This window comes from Aphelocoma coerulescens, chromosome 13, assembly GCF_041296385.1.
Source record: "Aphelocoma coerulescens isolate FSJ_1873_10779 chromosome 13, UR_Acoe_1.0, whole genome shotgun sequence".
Classification (NCBI taxonomy): domain Eukaryota; kingdom Metazoa; phylum Chordata; class Aves; order Passeriformes; family Corvidae; genus Aphelocoma; species Aphelocoma coerulescens.
The window spans coordinates 10127144-10144656 of record NC_091027.1 but is presented as its reverse complement, the minus strand read 5'-3'; the positions used below and the strand labels follow the sequence as shown (position 1 = coordinate 10144656).

At 44.6% G+C, this 17513-nt stretch overlaps 1 long non-coding RNA gene across 1 annotated transcript in view; it reads right to left on the bottom strand.

The window, feature by feature from the left end:
- Positions 1-8465: 8465 nt before the first annotated feature.
- The window catches only part of LOC138117963 (uncharacterized), a 52312-nt gene continuing 43264 nt past the window's right edge, over positions 8466-17513 (bottom strand). The window contains exons 5-7 of the long non-coding RNA XR_011154927.1: positions 16986-17148; positions 13065-13254; positions 8466-12599 (exon numbers count right to left, since the gene is read on the bottom strand). This is a non-coding gene — a long non-coding RNA (uncharacterized lncRNA). The remainder of the gene's footprint in view (positions 12600-13064; positions 13255-16985; positions 17149-17513) is intronic.

The window sequence follows — 17513 nt, the reverse complement described above, 5'->3', positions numbered from 1 at the left end:
CACAGAAACAAGAGGTCTCTTTCAAATTTTGAAAGTTCTTCTAACCGCAGTCATTTTGTTGTTCCAGGCACTCTCTACGAGTGTGGGTGTTGTAACCAGAGCACAGAGTTGCACTCAGGGTGAAGTGTCAGCTCTCAACACCCTCTCTGTTCTCCCTCTGGTAACAGCTGGTGCCTTCCCTCTTTTCCTGCATCCTGAGGTTTGTCAGAGCCTGCCCTGGACTTCACTCACTGTCCCACAAAAAAGATGTAGCCCAGCAAAAACAGTGGGCAGCTTTCTGCTGGGGTGCATTGAACCTCCTCCTCCAGGAGTCAGAGGAGCAAGGGAAGCGAGGGGGCTGCCAGTGCAGAGGCAGGACCCCGGGGGGGAGCAGGGGCACAGGACATTCCCCTTCATCTCTTTGTCAGTCACAAGGGTGCACTTTCACCCTGAGCAGCAGCTCGTAAACCTGCCCCTGTCAAAGTGCAGCCTCAGCTCTTTGCCCTCTGCAAAGGTAAACCTCACAGTAATGTGAAAAACGAGGTTCACTCTCCTGTGAGAATTTAAAGGGTTTAATATAAAGGCAATAAGAGACACATAAAATAAAGCAAAGGGGTAATGGCCGGGTGCCTTGGCGCTCTGCCAAGAGCACACCTGATGCTCGAGGTGAGTCCTTTTTATACCATTTTTACTCTCTGTTCTCTATTAATATTAAAACTTTTCCCGGAGCTGTTCTGCATGGCTACTCCTTGGTTCCGCCTTTTTAGAGCATGCGTATTCTTCTGCCTTGTGGTTTTATTTCTTTTGATTCTTGGGGTTGGGCCCTCTAGGTAAGAGTCAAAGGTAGGGTGGATCTCTTAATTCTCCAGACAGTCAGGGCTGATTGCAGCTTTGGGCCTCTTTGTCTCTCCGGGCAGAGCGGTGATAGCGGCTCTCGGACTCTCCTGCCCCCCCCCCCCCCCCGCCCCTGTTCTCCAGGTAGAGTAGCCTTTGGGCCCTTTTGTTCTCTGGACAAAGTGTTGATTAGCAGCTTCTCAGGCCTCATCCTCTGTTCGCTTGGAGGTTATCTTACTGGCTCACACTTGCTAACATTCTTGCTAAAAGAGAGGAAACTACATCCACACAGCAAAAAGCATTTCTAAATTATATAATATCTACCTTTATACTTTGCAAGAAGCCAGTATTATAATATATGTTTATAACAATCATGAGTGTGATTTGTGGAGCGCTGACTCCCAGCCTTGCTCCGTCCCCTTGCATCATCCTGCTGTTGCCCAGCTTATCAAATATATTATTTTATTTCCTCTGGGCACAAAGAAGTATTTTATTACTTGCAGACATGCAGAGGTTGCAGCCTGTTCCCTACAGCTTTTCTCTGAGCAGCAAGACCACGAAGAAACCAGCCCAGCCCCTGCCCTGCATTCAGCCCTTCCAGTCCTGCAGGCAACCACAGGGTTATTGGGGGCTCCTTGGGGTGCCATTGGCTGAGGTTAATTTTCATAGGCTGCACCTGCAGTAGAGGCTGAGTGCACAGAATCACAGAATCGTGGAATTGTTTAGACTGGAAAAGACCTTGAAGTCCAGCTGTTAACCCAGCACTGCCAAGTTAATCACTAAACCATGTCCCCAAATGCCACACATTTTTTAAATCCCTCCAGGGGTTGATGCTGTAGGTGGGCTAAGAACGAGAAGAGGGAGAAAATGTTTCGTTTCTGTGAGAGATAATTTTTCATTACTTTCTGGAACACTCATCTACCAAAAGATGGCAGCAAGTCTCCTCATTTGGAGTTGGGCATCTATGTCATCTGCTCTCTTGGGCTCTATTTTTCCTTTGGGTTATGAACTGTAGATTATCCTGGGGAGTGCCAGAAGAACAGGAGGATTACACTAGATGTTTTCAACAGAGAAAGTATGTTCTTGTGACTTTGGTTTAAATTTTACAAACTCCTCCTACAGTATAAGAAATATCCAAAATGCTCTAAATGTCAGTTCCCTCTTTTATTTTAGCAGCTCTTGGTTTTTCGTAATGCTACATCTTAATTTATTTTAACAGGTGAAAATGGAACAGAAGGGAATGCATCATAATAGATTTGACTAACAATAATTCCACAAATGCCTCATATACAGGCTCTGTCTAAATGTTCCTTTGCCATCACAGGCTTTAGGTCTCAAGCACTCAGAGCAGCTTGTTTGACACCAGTTTGCTGGAGAAATCTGGAATAGCACCATCTTTCATGATATAAATCTGCATGTCAGTCAGAGGATTCTTTTTAAGCTCTGTTGTGCATCACTAATGGATATAGCTGTGACCCTGGTTCTGATACCATTCATACCAAATTAGCTTGGAATAAATCAAAGTCAGTAAAGTCACTGCAGGTACCAATGACATCAGGTGACAGTCCTGGGGCTGGCTTGCAGGAGCTGTGCCCTGTGCTCCCCTGACAGGACACAGCTTTACAGTGCAAACCACAAAACAAGTGTTGTATTCAGGAGTTAGTGGTGAAAAGGTGGAATGCATGGAAGGATCAGCCCTTCTGCACTTCAAAGTACGCTTCTGATTCAATTTCTTCATAAAATGGGACCAGTAAATACTATTTTCATTAATCACTTTTACATAGCTGAATTGTGCAAAACTGTCATTTTCTCCAAAAGTACCTTACCTGCCTAAAATAAAGCTGTGAGAAAAAAAATTGCAGCTTCTGAATTCTACATGAACAGCTAAGTCTAATTCAACTGCAGTTTCATTCATATCACATAACCTGTTTGAACAGCAGAAAAACTCATTAGCCAGAGATCCAAGATGTATTTGTTCAGTAGAGTTTGATTTGGCTCTCTTTAGTAACAAAAATGTTTCAGCTTGTTAACCTGCAAGGAATCCATTCATAATCAGTCAAGAACATGCTGATGGAATGATAAAATAAGCAAGGATGCCTCGCTGCTGGGTATCACACTACCTAAACATGTCTTCATGCCTCTTACACTTATAAACTCAACCCAGGCTGTGTTCCTCAGAGCCAAGCCCTCACTGCCTGCTGTGCCCATGTCAGAGACAGGTTGTTTCCACTGCAGAAAACCCTGCACTGGAGATGCTTACACAGCTCTGATGCTTCATGGAGCATCTCTGTGTCAGAATAAACAATTTCTACCTGGGCCAGTGTAAGTGGGCTGCTGGTGGTCTCTACAAATGAGTCTTAGCAGCTATTTGCCACTGCCAGCACAGCCCTCTCACACCCACCCGTGTCACTGCTCCCTCCTTCCCCATTCTCTAAACGTTCTCTAACATTCTCTAAATACAAATATCTTCAAAACTCTTTAAAATAGTTGTGTAGTTTTAACTGGTTATTTTCACAAAGCACAGTATGGACCAAGCAAGCTATCCTTGAGGATCCATAACCTCTGGGCCAAGCAGCCAAGAGAGTGGCCATGCCAGCCAGCCCAGCTGCAGCCAGAACAGGCTGAAGCTACCGTAGCTTCACACGGGGGAAGGGATGAACTGGTTCAAGATGTGGGCTCAGGTCAGAAAGGTCATTGGTTGTTCCTATTCCCATTTGTCCACTGTACCACCTGCCTGGAATTTCCAGGCATTGCTCAGCTACTTAACCAAGATGTTAAGCACCCAGAAAGTTGTGTTCTGCCCTAGCCAGATAAACCAGCCCAGAGCCTGGTTTTCCCCAAGCATAGCAGACTCAGTCCTTCATGATGCTGCAAAAAACACTAGAGCTGGTGCTGAAGGAAAAAGATGTTATTAATGAAATTCTGTGGATGGATGCTGATCAGCACATTTCTGGGGTGAGAGAGCTCTGTTTGGGCTTCTGTCCTGGCTGCATCCAAACACCCTTCATCAACACAGCAGGGTGAACTCTGTCAAGAGAGTAAACCCCAGTTCAAAACACTGAAGAAAGGATTATTATCATACATCTCTTGAAGTAGCACCCAGCAGGCTAAGCAGTGATGGGCACCCCCGACCAGTGTGTTACACCAGCACTGTACCACACAGCCTGCAGTGGGCTGGGGGCTGGCCGGAGTGGGGGCACATAGGTGTGAGAACCCCAGAGAGGGCTGTATTGATTTTTGAAGAAGAAAGCTGAAAAGTAGAAAATAAAAGGGGAAAGCAATAAAAGCTAAACTCCCCCAGCTCCTTTTGATCTTGGAAAATAACAAAGAGATTGAGCTGATGTTATTACACCCCTCGCTCACGCCCTCTGGGTTATGTTTTTATTTCCCTGAACCAGTAATGATCAAAGCCAAGAGCCCCTCCATCACTATATATTTCCCTTTTCACTCCAAACAAGAGTTGCAAAGGCTGCAATGCTTTCTCTCGTGGCTGTCCTGGACCAGTGGTCTGCTTCAAACAGAGCTGTTTGCAGGAGCACCAACTCCCATGGTCTCAGTAACCTCATCTTCACACTGCAGTGGCAAATGAGTCCCGCCCAGGCAGGGGAGTGGGAAAGTGATACACACCCTCCTCATGGGGTGCAACCTGTCAAAACAGATGTCATGGCTTTTACAACTTGAATTGTTTGGGGAGAGGTGGAAATTCAATATGTCAGGTGAGGCTGGAGTAGAAGCCTCCTTGAGGACAGAGCATGGACAATATATACACAGGCAGATAGTGATGGGGTGAAGGAGAATGGTTTTAAGCTAAAAGAGGAGAGAGTTAGATTAGATGTTAGGAAGTAATTCTTCCCTGCGAGTGTGGTGAGACCCTGGCACAGGTTGCCAGAGAAGCTGTGGCTGCCCCTTCCCTGGGAGTGTCCAAGGCCAGGTTGGATGGGGTTTGGAGCAACCTGGGATAGTGGAAGGTGTCCCTGCCCATGGCAGGGGGTGTGAAACCTTTAAGATCCCTTCCAATCCAAACCATTCTACAATTTTATGACATCAGTAACCACAGGGAAGTGGTGAGTGACACAGAGGCATCAAGTGTGCCATCATTGCAAAGAGCTGTGCCTGCAGGTACTAAAGAGATCTGAGAATCATAGAATCATTTAGGTTGGAAAAGACCCTTAAGATCATTAAGTCAAACTGCACTTAACCCAGCACTGCCATGAATTCTTCTTCAGAGAAAAAAGAAGGAGAAGAAAGAAGCTGAAGTCATGACTTCCTATCATACATCTTTTCTGCATATATTGAAGAATGTCTCAGCCCTCTTCACTTCTCAGAAAAAATCAAACCCAAAATCACAGGCCACAGTATTTTATAAGTATCATGATTATCTTGTCTTACAAGTAACACTAGTGAAGCAGTGAAGATACGTCATGTCAGATAAAGAGGTGATAAATACATGCCAAGCAAAACATTATTTGTAGGCTATTTAAATTCAGGAAGCATTGGTATTAATCTGGCAGATAAGTTTCCACATTGTGCTTACAGAGCTACAGACAAAATTATTAGCTATTATACAGTCTAACACATCTTTTACCTATCCAGGACCAGACTGCTGAATAGAATTGGAAACAAAGGTCATTGAGCCACTGGGAAAAATAATTGAGTGAGGGTCAAGCAGTGGAAGCTGCAGTGATGGGCAAGAGGACTCAGGGAAGGAAGAAGCTGCCATGGCTCATTGCTGATTGCCAGCATAGGCATGGCAGAAAGATTCATGGCAATGTAAAATGGTCCAGGAAAATTCACCTTGGCAAACAAGAGCTGCTGGAGCTGAGGGGTTGCTTGTTTCTGCCATATTCCCAAATGGAGTTTAAGTGCTGGAACACTTCTAGAAGCAAACAGAGACTTGGCAGTAAAATATTCACACTGGATTGATATTTAAAAAAACAAAAAAAAAAAAAAAAAAGGGAGGGGGGAAATGGTTCAGCTCTATTTAAATAATTATTTAATCAGGTTATATTTAGGTTGCCTGATAAAATAAACCTGAAAATACAAATGTGTAACACTGTTTAAAAAAAAAAAAAAAAAAAAAAAAAAACAAACAAAGCTAAGAACATCTGTTCTTCAGCTGTAGTATTTCTTCTGTGCAGTTAAACCAAAGGCATGAGATCAAATCTAAATGTGGCTGGGTTATGTGTGAGCATCCCAGACTGAAATGCAGCTGTAACTGCAGTACCCAATGAAACAGAACATGTGGGTTTAGGCTACAAGTCTTTAAATTCCTCCAGGTAAAACTGAGTGTATAGAGAACTTCTCTAAGCATTGTGACAACTTGTTTCTGCTCTTGCTGAGTGGATACAGCTGGGATAAACACTGAAGGAGACAGTGGAAATCACCACTGGACTTGGACAATACAATAATTTTACCTGTTTATGTAGTGTAATAAGTAGGGTCCATTGAATCATTGGGTGTTTGTGGTGATGCAATGTTTTGCTGTTTGTTTTGTCTACATGTTTTGTATATTCAACCCTGTTACTCCCTTGCCCCCATTCCCAGTTGGTACACCCCAAACCTTAGCCGATCCCCCAATGCTCCCTACATGGTTACTCTCCTCCCCTCATTCTAGTTAGTTCTCCATCAATCACCCAAACCCCTCCCGTTGTTCCAGACGGTTCTGTGCCCTAGGCCCTCCCTGATTACCCCTATATAGCTCTTGTCAATCCCCTGAGACCCTGCCCCTTTTGGTGCCTCCCCTCTGGAAATCCCCTAAACCTCGACGCCCCATTGGGGCATGTCACCCTTTCCCTCTGCCCCTTAAGGCCATTAGTCTGTGTATATGTCTATCCCTGTCCATATCCCTCCCCCAGAGATCCCTATTGGACCCTAATCGGGCCATTCCCCTTCTAACACCCCCTTTGCAAGTTGTTGCACACCGTTGCTCTGTGCTTGTTCTCCCTGGACTCCCTCCTGGCAATAAACTTGGAACTGTATCCAGAGACAAGCCTCCTCGCAACCTTTTGTCCCCTTTCCCTCGTCGGGGCTGCTGACAATCACAGTAACTGGAGCTTCCAGCTCCCACGGGCAGAGCTGAGACTCCGGAGGAGCAGCCTTAAAGCCAAGTGCCTTCAGCTGCTCGCCACTCCTGCTGCACACCGCAAGTGATAGCCAGGCTGTGGATTAGCGGTCACTGCGACAGGTGTCCTCAGCAGGATAGACACAGCCCTACAGCTTTTCCCTTTGAGCTTCTTCTTCCCATGGGAGCAAGGGGCATCTCTGGTTCAGGGAAGAACAGCCCTAGCCAATGAGCTGCACTCCCCCTCAGTGCTGCAGAGAAGCAAAGCCCCCACAGAGAGGGACAAAAGGTGCCAATGGGTCCTTCCCACCTCAGTGAGGGTTTAGGCCCATCCTTGGCATTATACAGGAGTAGCCAGAGTTCTCATCTCCATTCCACAACACATGGGTTTTCCTCTTCAAAAAAAAGTCAGAATATCAGAACCGGCCAACAACTGTCTGAAAAGAACAGTAGGGATGTTATACCAGAAACTTGAGAGGAAAGACAACGTGATCAGGAGCCTGCAAGAGAAAAGGCCTTTCACAGCCCTGCAAGCAAGTCCTGGCATCAGATTAAAGCTGGGTATTGAGTGCACTTGTAATCCCATCCCGGGCAGGAATGGGAGGGCTGCATTAGCACAAGACAAATTGCTGGTTGCAATAGAAGCTGGGGGCTGCTCTGGGAAAGAGGGGTTGTTTTTTCTGGAAGACGAAAGAAGATGGCTCAACTGTGAAGGAGGACACAGGTCCTGCTGGGGGAGCAGGCTGGGCCACACTGCTGAGAACATCTATCACTTGGAAGGGGGCTCTTTATGATCCTTACAATTCACACTTTCCAGCCAAGGATCTCACAGAAAGTGCTGTCTGGGAGCTCTCCTTCAACCCTCTTTACACCTATAGAAATGCCTAAAAAAGAGATTTATTCCTAAAGAAATATTTTCTAGAGCTGGTGATGAGCATTGCTGGTTGCCTTAAGGTCATCCCACTGAGCCTTGCAGGGAGGAGAAGTGGGTGACTTGAGCCAAGAATCCTTAAAATTTCTGGTTTGGTGTTTATAGAAAAATAAAGGCAGGTGCAGGGTAAAATTGGTACAAAAGATCTTACAAATTAAGTCCGTGTGGGAGAGGTGAGCAGGGCTTCCCTTCCACTTCAGAGGGAAGATCAGGGCAAAATCTCCACCTACTTGCTCAGACACAGGTAAGAGAATAGTTTAGATGCTTCACTGCACTCATCTGAGCTCAGTGTAGCCTTTCCACAGATCCCAAAAGAATTTGGAGCAGACACGATTATTTCCCAAGCACAAGCCAAAGCATTACCCAATATCTGGCACTTCTGCTGAGGCTGGGAGCAGCCCATCTCCCAGGAATGCAAACCATGAGAGCTCAGCAGATATTTGCTTTCCTTGCTGCATCCAGCCTGGATAAAATCCAGAGTAGGACAGTAACAGCAGCTTGCAGAGCATCCTGTAAGGATGTGGATTTCCTCTTTTGCAAGAAACTCTGCCCTTTGATTTATTCCACCCTAGAGAAGGAAAAGGTGATTTTCCTTTTAGCCCCGAGATACATCAGTCACCACGTGGAAATAGCCTTTGTGAGAAATGAGACAACTCTTAGTTAAAAATTAAAATAATTTATTAAAAACGGAAAAAAAAGAAAAATTACAAAAATTAGCAAAATATAAAAATTTGGGATCCTATGGCTCGATAGATGGTATGCCCCAGGAGTGCAGGGATCTGAGATCTTCTGGCTGAAACAGCACTAGACCTCAGGTAGAGAAAAAGGGCTTACAGTGCTAGGCCGGCTTTTGGCTGGTAAAAATACTTCTAAAGGCTCCTTAATAGGAGTAGGCTTTCCCAGCACTGAACTCCACCTCAGCAAGGCTGGAGAGAAAGGGGCGTGTCTCCCTCTGCCCCTTGTTTTATAGTGCCTTTGCTCCACCCCTGTCTGCCCACAGCCCGCCCACAGCCCACCCCTCCAGTTTAAAGTGATTGGTGTTTTCCCTTTGGCAGATTATCTCTGTCCACCAATGGCTCATCCTTGTCAGAGGGGTAGTATTAGTTGAGATAAGGGTCATTAAAATTCAAGTTGCTATGGTACTTGCCTACAGGGTGGTGGCTATGGGGCTAAAAATAGCTGCTGGCTGTTAAGAACTGAGTTTTTTTGGAAATTTGCCTTGGAACCAAAGTACAAGTAAAAACACCAAAAAATACATCCAACATATCTTAAAACACTTGTAAAAGTATACAGTAAACACAGGAAAGATAACTCTTATGGTGTACAAGTGATTAATGTTTGAAAAGGGATTTTAACTGGGGAACTTTTAACTGGAGAATTTTTACTGGGAAGGGTGCAAATAAACTGCTTTGAACAAGTGAAAACCATAATAATAAAACTTGATTTGTGTACCTGGGCTGATGGGTTAATTTTAACATTCAATTTAAAAATATTTAACTCAAAATTAATTAATTAAAGCACTTAATATGCAAAGACCAAGCTAATTAGGGACTTCATGTATGACAGCCTTAATTATGAAAGAAAAGGCAGAAGCTGACATTAAACCCCAGCTCCCTACACACACACATCAGCCTCTATTCCATTGACTGTAATTAGTGCTACCATTTTCTATTCTCTTTTGATCAAAATGTTTTATTTCTGTCTGTCCAAAAGCCTCTTTTTGATCTTTGCTCCTAAACTTCAATTGAAAGCTTTAGCGAAGGAAATTCCTCCATGAGTTCCATACTTGGCACACCAAGCCCTGAACAAGGCACCCAACAAACAGCATAATTCCTCGCAACAAAGGTCCCATTAGGCAGCAGATGTTAACAGCAGCCCAGGGCACTTTAGGAGCATGTTTGACACTTGGTTTCAGCCACTTCAGGCCGTAACTTAGATGCATGTCACCCCTGTAGTGACAGCAGGGGACAGATATCTCAGGGGAAGGGCACCAGATGCTCAGGGCCATGCAGTGGGACAGCCACCCCCCTGTCCCTTGCCAGCAAAGACCATTAGACTACAATTATTCTACGGTTTTAGACTTTGATTGTCAATATTTTTGCAGGCAGTTATGTATACAAAGAATTCATAAAATATTGTTACAAGCAATTATTTATAGAAAGACAGTTCATGAAATATGCTAAGATCATCTTTATAATGATTTTTCTTCATTTATTATGTTATTTCTTGGGTTTATATTTCATTCTCATGAAGGATGGCAAAGTAAAAGCTCTATCTGAGTGCATCCCTGGGATGGAAAGGGCAGGAACAGGGAGGTGGCAGAACCACACTGGATAACAGAGCAGTACTTAATGGGGCTACAGGGCAGGTGTGGATGCATTAAATGCATCCTGCTGCCAGAAGCAGACACAGAAGTATAGAAAAATATAACTTTGAGGGAAGAAACCTCACTGCCTGGCTTATCCTCCGCTAGTCAGACAAGAACAGCTCACATGTGCCATCTAGTGATGCTGATATTTCATATACTGGGAGTTCTCCGGGCAGGACCAAAAATACTCAGCAAGATTTGAGGGCCCATAGCCACGAGGATGGCCACCAGCAAAGCTGTACAGGCAGCCGTGTCTGACAGCCCCTGGCTGCTAGTGCAGCCCTCTCCGTGCACAGGCTTAGGATTGATATGAACCCAGAGCCAAAAATAACCCAAATCAATAGTAGCAAGGCTTGTGTTCAAGTCTATATATTCTTTTGTGCACATGTACAAAAAATACACTCAGTAAAAGTAGTATAACTAAATAGCCAAGAACTAAACAATAACTACTCTATAACTAGATGAACTAATAACTTTGAACTAAATAGCACCAGTAGAAGGCACCAATGCTTAAATCTGAAGAAACACCAAGATTTCTAAAAACATGTTAATTGAAGATCAAAGCCCTGGCATTGCATAGGATTTATAGGGACAAAGCACCAGAGGCAGCAAATGAAGGGCAGACATTTACCATTTTAATTACTGGAAGTGGGTTTGAAGGGCACTGTCTGAAGGAGGATGTGGGAATAACCATCCAATTAAAAATGGAAATGCCTTGTGCCAATACGCTTAAATGCTGCATTTGTCGCTGGGATGAAGAACAAGTTATGTGGAGTTTCCCATCTGAGCTGGGGAGGAGATGGGCCTGGAGATGCCCCAGAGCCAAGAGCCTCTCCTGTGGCAGTGGGCTTGAGGCCACTTCATGTCACACTGGTGAGGGCTGGAGAACCTCAGCACTCACTGCTAAGCGCTGGTGAAGAGGCACTTCCTCGAGAGCTCAGTGGGATGGGCAGCTTCAGAGCACCTCCAGCAGAGAAAATGAGATGAGAAGGTCAGGATGGAGAGTGACCAAAGGCCGCAAATCCAGCTGCTTCCTAGGGACATTTGCTCAGACCTGATTCCATGGCTGGGCTGGTACTGTCACTCAGAGCAGTAACACACTGAGGGCACAGGGACTGACCAGGTTGCAGCCCAGGCTCTGCTAATCCCAAACCCTCAATTAAAGCTGTGACACAAGTGTTTGGTGTCCAACTTATCCAAAGAAGTTTCCATATTTACAAATAACATCTCCATCTTTCATGCTTCCATTTACCCTCCTTGATTGCAGAGTATTTTCAACCTTTTTCAAGGCAATTACATCTCACACAGGATGGTTGTAGCCACCTCCTACTCCAAGAAATACCTTCTCAAAGCATGAGATGCAGGGAAAGGAAGGAATCAGGTTTTGCCTTCACTGCAGGCAGCCCCCCTTTGGGAATCTGTTCTCTCACACCTGTCTTCAGCCTCCCCAAGGGGTTGGCTTTCAGGGATATTGAATCTCAGGGATGTAACCTGACTTTTCCCTGTTTCAAGTCCTGCATTGTACAGATCTGCCATATGAAAGGCACCCCAAGATCCTCCCCAAATTGTTTAATCCCCTTCTTTTTCCTTAGTAAGATGAATGGTTCAGCTCACTTTCAACCCCTTTCCCCTGAAATAACTACTGATTTTATCTCTCATTTCCCTATACACCTACTCCCATATTTCTTTAAGTTTATCCCTGAAAGCCCCGAGTTTTTCTTGCTCACTTTTCATGGCCCGCAGCTTTTCTTTTAACATTAAGAGCATTGTTTCTGGCAAGACATTAAGGTGCTCATAAAATGCCAACATAAAAGCCATAAATACCCTATTTGCATTCGTATTTTGATAGTCCCTCCATCTCTGCTGTGGTGGTGTCTCTCCGTGTCTGCATCCTCTTGGCCCAGGCTGGGTTCCTTCACCCAAGCTGGGATCATACTTTTCCTCTTTCTGTCATGGGTTATTCCACCCATGACAGTTGTCCTCTCAGTGCAGCAACAAGGGATATTCCATCACTTGGACTTCAGCCTCTCTTCTTCACTTTCAAAAACCTCATCTCCTGGAGAAGATCGCGGAGGATTTGGCAAGCTGCAAACTCAGAGATAGTTCCTCTTTCATTTTGCATACTCCCATGAGAGGGTGCTGCTGGTCTCCAGCAGTGGCTGGTGTTCCTCCAACAGCTGTGCTGCAGGGACCTTCAGCACCACTCTGAGCTAACTGCAAGGTTTTAAACACACCAAATGCATTACAGCCTGGCTCCATGTCCACAAACACCCACCAAGAGGAGCATTGCTTGAACGTCTTCAGTTGCAGACCACATCTCTGTACAGATTTAGCTTCAGCAGAGCTGTTGCCTGGTCCTGTTTTCCCCCCCTTGATTTCAGAGCTGCTGTCCTCTCCCAGGTATCCACCACCTCATATGTTCCAGCCTAGGATATGCCACAAGAGAGAAAAGATCTTAGTCTGCCTTTATTGCAGAGTTATAGGAAATGCTTTAAAGCAGGCAAAACCAGATCTCCACTGGAGGGTGAAATGGGATGAATGGAATGGCCTCCAAAAAATTGTGACTGACAGCTGATTTCATAAGGTCTTGTCTCCTTTTAAATAAATTTCAGGACTTCACCAACAAGACTTGAACTCTGAAGTGCAGGAATGGGATTAAGAGCAGCCAAAAAATTAGCAAAGCTCTCAAATGTTATGGCCAGCACTATGTATCCTGCCAATTATCAGCTTCTTATGCTCTAGAGAGAAAAACATCACTCAGCTTTAGCTTTCCTGCCTTCCTTGGGGAGATTGGTTGTCATAACTCTTCTTCTTAATGGAGTTAGTTAGTTAACTCCTTCTTAGTAGTTCTTAGTAGAGAGAGACAAGAGTTAAAGAAATTAAATCATTACCATTTTAGGACCAGTAAGATTTGCACTGCTGGTAGCATACATTTGATGGGTATCCCTGTAGCTGCTCTAAATTTAATCTTGTAATTCAGAGATTACAATTTAAAAATTCCTCAAAGGGTAAAACTCCCATTCATCACTTCCAAAACCATGGATGGCATTTCCCAGGTTGCAAACTCTTCCTTCTTTGAGTCTTCAGTGTGCAGAGGAAGAAGGCAGAAGAAAAGAAAAAACTAAAAGTTAATTTACTCTATTATTACTATCTTACTTTCTGATGCTGGTTTTGGGGATGGATACAAACATCAGCCCTCACACCCCAGCCTTCCTGGAAGGTACCCTGTTCACAGGCTCTCTGTTGCAGCAGCATGGCCATGAACACATGAACCCCAAAATGGGAACAGGTTGTGAACCCAGCACAGGTCACACATGTGGCATTAATATTCAGTCCTTTCAATCCAAGTTTAACCTAACCTGGGTCTTTTTTTCTTTCTTTTAGTTCCTTTGGTATAAACAAGCTCATCTGAAGCAGCACAGCAACTCAGAGGTTGCCCTGTTCCTCCCACCTCACTACCTTTTCTGTCCAGCTCAAAGCCTCAAGGTCCAGGGGAAGCTTTTGAGCTCTGCCACATCTCTACTCTTCACTCCACTGCCCACACTCAGTCAGCACACAGCAGGGTTTAACCAGAGACCATGCCATGAGCGCAGTCCAGGCTGAGACTGAGCAGCTGAAGGGCTGGCAAGAGCCACACAAAACTGTACCTCTACAAGCCATACAACCAGCAGAGCATAAAAGCCAAGGTGCAGAGCACTGCTCTGCACAGAGGCTCTCGCAGCCAAGTAGGTCACAGGAGACATAACACAAGGTTTTCCCCTTCATGAAAGAAGAAACACGTGCTCTTTATGTGGCAAAGAACATGCAATGGAGGCAGCTCTTGCAGCCTGCTGTGCAAAGTCACATTCACAACCTTTTTCAGAAACAGTCATACGAAAACAAAGGGGCTAAAACCTTTTAGCTTTATGGAAAGGAGTTGGAGTGTTTTGGGGATGTTTTTAGTTTGGTTTTTTTAAGTCAGACTAAGAAAAAGTAATTCATTTTAATGATGGCTGTTTAGTGGGTTTCCTGATCAAAGGCAGCAGTGTCTGTGCAGAGATCACTTATGAACATCAGGTCTCTCCAGCCCCCAAATAATGTTATTGCATTGGTGAGGTTTTCCTCAGGCTAAGCCTGCCAGCCCTAACCACATGAGCTGCCTGGCAGAGGCATGGTGTGACTAACCTGGATCCAAACCCCTGGTCTGGGACAAAGCAGGCAGCTGGTGCCAGCAGGGACAGAGATCAAACAGTAGAGCTGGAACACTGCTGGCCAGTACCCTTGCTGTTAGAATTGGGATTTTTTTCTGGGTTAGTCTGATGGTCCCTCAAGATTTAAAGGCTCTTTTGTTCAGCCTCTCATCTAAAAATGACTTAGTGGCAGATTTTTCCCAGTCTGCCAAATTTCCCCAGTTTCTTACAGAGTCACAAACATCCTCTAATACCTCCAAAATCAGGAAAATCAGTCATAAAATCCTACTCTTTCACAGTATTAAAAAGGAAGGGACAGCAGTTTCTGCCTCCAGCTCTTTATGCTCCTACAAGCAGGAATAAAGACTGGTTGAGCTGGGCAGGGATGGAGATGGCTCTGGAGAACAACACTGACTGCAGCACATTCCAGGCTATGAGTACAGCATTGTAAGAGGGCTCTCCAAAACAGAAACACCAACAAGCTGTACCAAAGTTCCCCCACATTTCCCAGCAGCACCACATAGTGTTACTTTCTTTTTTAGTTTTTTTTTTTTTTTTTAAGTTTTTGTCTAATAGGAGCAAGATTAATTCCATACCAACAGCCAAACTACATGCAGCTACCTCTGACACTGGTAAAAAGCAACCTTGCGGTTCTTTGAACATTTGCTTGGCATCTTCCTGAAGCACTTGACCTACATCTTCCTCCTACTCTTTCTTTTACTTCTGTATATTCAATTAACTACTTAATGGAGTTATCTGTTTTTCTGTGCTTAGCAGTAATACAAACTCTAATGATGCAGAGAAAAGCTTCATAGATCAGTCATGTGTTCAGCCTGTGACATCTGCCACACACCTTATTTATACAGCAAATCCTCCTTTCCCTTTAGAGTAGCTCATGGGTTGCTGAGGCCCTTTTATACTGCACTAGTCAGACTGGAGATCTTAATTGAAACTAAAATGGTCTCTGCAGGCTGTAGGAGCTAATGAACAGTTTCCATTCAATTTGATCAAGAAATATTTAAGCAGAGCTGGACACATGTTTCATCAGGTCTCTTCCTTGGATAAGGGTGGCATCAAGTACCCACATACCACCACCTCCTGGGCTATGCCTTCTCCCCTCTATCCCAAAAACACCCAACAAGCCAGGGAGGAGCACGGCTTTGCAGCTCCAAGTAATGGATGGGGCACTGGATACCCCTCCAGCAGCAGCAGCGTGAGATGCTGTCTGTGATGATCACTCAGCACTGCTGCTTTCATCGACCACTGCACATCAGCAGAACACACAGCTGCACCATGGCAAAATCTGCTTCCCACATGCACTGGGCACAAAAAGCAGCTTTTGACAGACTCCCAGCCAGGAGCCTGCTGGTGTTCACATGTGGCCTCCCAGTGCTGTTTACCCCGTTACAAGTAAGCAGTTTGGACTAATGGCATGCATGGCCTTAAAGAGCCACTAAGTGTTATAGAAGCACTTGAGCTAATTAGCAAAATCCACATCAGAAAGTGCAAGTTCCTGCTATCCTTCCTGTTTCATTATGAATACAAGATCAAGAGGTTAAAGACCAGCCTTTAAAAGGTGACCAACACCTAAACACCTTGGCAGTCTGGCCCCAAGCAGTTTGTGTGGGGCTGTGGAGTTCCGGGGTCAGAGCCAGGATCCTTTCAGACAGACATCTGCTGCAAATTCTGGGTTCGTTCTTACAGGCACAAACCTCCACCTCAGTAGCAGCCCCATTTGCTGATACACAGAGAGGTGACCTTAGCAGGTGGCAGAGCAGGGTCACAGAGTCTAAGGAAATGAGATTTGATCTTCTGAGCACACCTGAGAAGCCTAACCCATTTCTACTGATTGAACAGTGTGACTCAAAGCTCAGCCAGGGACAGAGGAGGGATTTAGAACAGGAAGGGCATGATCTTTTTAGGTATTTCTCCCAAGCTACTTCCACAAGATTGAGACACACGATACCACAAAAGCCATGAAGAGCCCTTATGTACAATGAGAGAACGATTCCCATGAGAAGATCGTAGGTGTGGATACTGCCCAGCCCAGACACGTCTTCCAGGTCAAGCAGTGGGTGTCATTGCCTGTCCAGTAAAGGCATCCCATACTCATACCAGCCTAGAACTGTGTGTGTGGCAAGTCTGCCTATCCCATCAACTGACCTATGGAGAAAAGGTAAAGTTTTATCACCAGTACAGAGTGACACTTTTGGACCCTCCTCTTATACACAGAAGTGGCAGAGGGGAATTTGTGCAGCTGTTTCTGCAGACAGAAGCAGAAGGTTGGATTTAGCCAAGCAAGCATTTTGCTATGCCAAGAACATTTTCATGTGAAATTGGTCATGGTAGTTTGAACTCAAAGCACGGGATGTGTTATGTTGGTTTGGCAATGATCTCCTTGTCAGGTTACTTAGTATTCAGAATCTTGGACAGAAGAGCAAAGCTACACACTATTTCTTAAAGAAAAATGTAAAGTGTCATTTTATTTTGAAGTTTCACTTATCTTTTTTCAAGAGAGATTATGCACTTGGAAATAAAAACCCTTCAGAATTGTTTTTATACTTTGCAATTTGCCATTTTGTGAGAGATTTTTGGCTCTATTACCCAGCAAAACAAATAAACTTCCTTGTGCATCTTGATTACCTTGCCAGAGCATGGGAGTTTCCATGGCCATTAGCATGGAATCAGCATCCCTTGGGAGGTTCTTCCGGAGATTCTGCGTTGTGGTGATTCCACATTCAGTGGCCACACAGCCAGTTTGATCCTCATCCATGTACTCATTAAAGCTTGTAGGTACAGCTGAACACTGGATAAAGCAGAGGAGTGGAATTGCTATTGTTTTAGGTAATTTTGCTTATGAAAGATTATTTCACAGGTATCCTTAAAACTGGAATTTAGGTAGTTCTCAATAAGACCTCTATAAATCCCCTGATTACTTGCTCTTTGCTGACTTTCTCACTGCCAGTAATTATTGTGGTTTACCCATCTCCCAGCAGAACCTTTCTTACTTTCCTAATTAAAATTCCATTGTGGGCATCATCTAAGAACTCACAATCCAAAGAACTCAGGCCATTGCACTAAACAGATCCAACTCATCCCTAATGCAAGCCCATTGCAATGGAGTCAACAGCTACACCCAAAACCAAAGAACCAAAGCCTGTGAATAGCTCC